Here is a 3,653-nt window from a genome sequence, read left to right on the forward strand (position 1 = left end):
AAAATCTAACATAATTTTACAGAATACACATATCCATCTTTCATAGGGTGACTTATTTAAAAATCAGAGCCTGCATACAGGAATAGAAAACCGTTTATAGGTTTTATTCTTCATTCATACAACCTTACATAATTTTAAAGTATACACGTATCACCTGCATTCATTTGGGGTGGTTCTTTACGAACCAGAGCCCATTCCACTTATACAAAAATAAAAATAATTAAATAAATAAATAAATAAATAAACTGTTTATTATACTGGACAATTAAAATTAAATTAATTTTAAGAGGCTACAAATATTAAAAAGTAACTAAAAAATATTTAACTAATCCAGTATAAAAGGTCATACATCCAAACTATTCCGTCCAGTGGCTTTAGGAATAGTTTATCATAGTTAGTTCCTACCTTGAAAAAATCAGAGCTTATTCTTAAAACAGAAAAATTAAATAAAAATTAAAAATTAATGTACCAAGTTTTTTAAGATTTTTTTAAAATAGAAATTAAGAAATGAACTAGGAAAATGGCTATTAATTAAATCGTTTTTATATATATCAGTATCTAATAAAAACTCGTTATAGTTAGAATTATTCCTGTAAAATCTATGAATTTGATTGGCAATAATATTAGAAAAAACCTTATTGGCTAAGTTAGAGTTGAAATCTATGCATTTTTTAACTGGAAATTTAAATTCATTTCTTTTGTCAAAAAGTTTAAATGTAATATTTTTATCTGCATTAATATTAAGAGTCAAATCTAAAAAATTTGCTGAAGAATTACTATTATTTGTTTTATTAAGAATTAATTCATTTGGATAAATATGTTTTGCTAGAATATCGAAATCATTAAAATTAATAACTAATAGATCATCAATGAATCTGAGAAAGAGAGAATCAATTGGAAGATTAACATGTGATTTTACAAATCTTTATTCTTGTAGAAAAAGAAAAATATTGCAGATGTTAGTACTGAAATTATTTCCCATGGGAATACCATTAATTTGTTGAAAAAGGTGGTCATTGAAAAGAATATAATTGTTGTTAAGGTTAATATGTACTAGAAAGTTCCAGTTATCTTCATTAATAATATCACTGAGATTAAACATGCTATGAATTTGAAGAAGGTCATCATGAATTTTATTAGTTGGAAGGGAAGTATAGAGGTTTTCGAAATCAAAGCAGTGAATTGAATCTACATTTTTTAAAGTTTTTAGTGTATTTAAAGTGTTATTTAAAGCATTTATTATTTTTAGTGTATTAGTTTTTAGTGTATATATATATATATATATATATATTATTAATTAAATTTATAACGAAACTAAAAACAACGAATATTCTTTATAAATTGTAGCAGAATGAAATGATTTTATTTTTGACAATTATTTTCACCATACGAATTCTAACTAGTTTCAATTTCGCATTATAAACTACAACTATAAATGTTTAAATGTACGAAAGAAATATTATAAAATTTCTGGGCAATAACCATAAAACTTAGTTTATTGAAATACTGAAAAAAAGTTTTTTCTCTCTAAAGACTTAAAGTTATCGAAAGAAAGTTTAACTTAAACTATGCCATTTCAAAATTAAATCTTGTACTTGAAAGATTTCATAAATATGTGATATGATTACTGGAATATTCCACCTTTAGTGGATATCGTATTTGCAGAATTTACGTGCATATAAGTCAGTTAAAAAATATACTGTTCAAAAGAATTCTGTTAAAAAAAATCTCTTGGTGTCAAACTTAAATTTTTAGTAATTTTCATAAGTTTAAAAAAAATTAGATATTGAAAACTAATTGCTATGGACATAATACAACCTGTATCAGCCAATTTTTTATTCGGAAGAACACAATTAGAGTTTTAAATATTAATAAAAATGCAGCTATTGTAAATCGCACCACGATTTATAAAAGCAAAAATTATTCAAACTTCTTGATTTAAAAAAAAAAAAAACTTAGTTCTATGCATTTACAGTCTGCAATTATGACATTCGTTAATGATGATTGCCCTAAACGGAGTGCTAAAGTAATTAAACGTAATCGGTTTCAACCGAAAATATTTTGCTGTTTATAAATGAAGAAACGTAAAACGTTTGAGACATTCCGCAGTATCAAAGTAAACAGAGAATTAAGGTGAAAAAATATCGCATGTTTTGAAACTTAAGCGTTATTCTAAATAATTTTGTAAATAACTAGTACTAAAGAAATTTTGAGTGTAGTAGCTAATTTGGAGGGAATTAAATTTCTGCGTGTTTACATTAAATTAACAGCCAATTTTATTTTATTTTATAACCATCGTTGAATAGCCGATCCAATTTTATGGGTTTACGACTACTAATGTTCAACTCCGTAACCTTGTAATTTTGAATCCAATCCGAAAAACAAGGGAACTCCTGGATCAAACATTGGGAGAAATTTGCCTTCGTGGAGGGCTTTTTTTTTGATGAAGCTAACCCGCATTTGCGTTACATGGAGAGGAAGACCACGAGAACCTCCCATGGTTAGCCTGACCACAAGGGGACTCTAATCCATGATTCGTCTATCACTGAAGATATTTCACGTCAGCACTGTGGTCTGTGCAAGCCGAATGCGAAATTCGTATCTACTGAGATTCGAATCCCGTTCGCCTCATTGGAAGGCGAACGCTCTATCCCCTGAGCCATCGCTGCTCTAACAGCCAATTTGGAAGGTTTTATCAGATTTTATTTTCGAATAATTTAGTTAATAATAGATTTTATATCTCTCATGACTCATCAACTTATAAGATGTGCCTGGCATAACGAAAAAATACATGATTTTTATTCCATTTTTGTTTTAATTAATAATTCAAATAAAGCTATTGCTACTAAAATTCGTGGCGCGGCAGCCCAAGGAGGGCCAAAGCCTACTTGCCCATCCCAGTTTTCTTGACCTTGGGCTCTAGAGTGCAAGAGCAAATGGTCCGGTTGGGTGGTCAGACAAATGCGGAACCCCCAGTGATTAGTCCCCGAGCATGCTTGGTTCTCATTTTATCATCCCGCTGAAGGGACGAAAGGCTGACAAATAAAGTGATTGAAATATAATACTTTAAATTTTAATGTAAGTTTCTACAAAAATTTTCAGACGCTTGACGTGCAATTTTTTTTAAAAGCAAAGATGCATTATAATCTGATGCAGCAGCGTCCTTATAGCATTGATCACATTTTATAAAAAGTGAAATATTTCAATAATTTAATTCGTTTATTAATGTTCATATTGTTTTTTAATGTTATTGTTATATATGTAATCGTTTATTCGGGGTGCAAGTTTGGGTAACAGATCAGGATAATTTTATTGACCCGTTTATTGTAACATTTTTATTTTAACACCCATAATAAGATATTTTGATATTCCTTGATTTTGCAGTTATAAATGTTCACATTGAGGAAATTTTCTACACAGAAAATGCAATTATATTTGTCAATGTCTTTTAACAAAAATCAAGAATTTTAATAAAAATAAAATTTATAATTCAATATGTAAATTTACTGTCCTTGTTTTTACCGGGAAACAGCTTTATTCTTTTCATTAATATAAATTGTTCCGTATGATATTGCGTATGTTTAAGTATTATCTAAATGCCTCGAGAATTATATATATATATATATATAGAGAGAGAGAGAGAGAGAGAAACC

This window comes from Parasteatoda tepidariorum, chromosome 7, assembly GCF_043381705.1.
Source record: "Parasteatoda tepidariorum isolate YZ-2023 chromosome 7, CAS_Ptep_4.0, whole genome shotgun sequence".
NCBI lineage: Eukaryota > Metazoa > Arthropoda > Arachnida > Araneae > Theridiidae > Parasteatoda > Parasteatoda tepidariorum.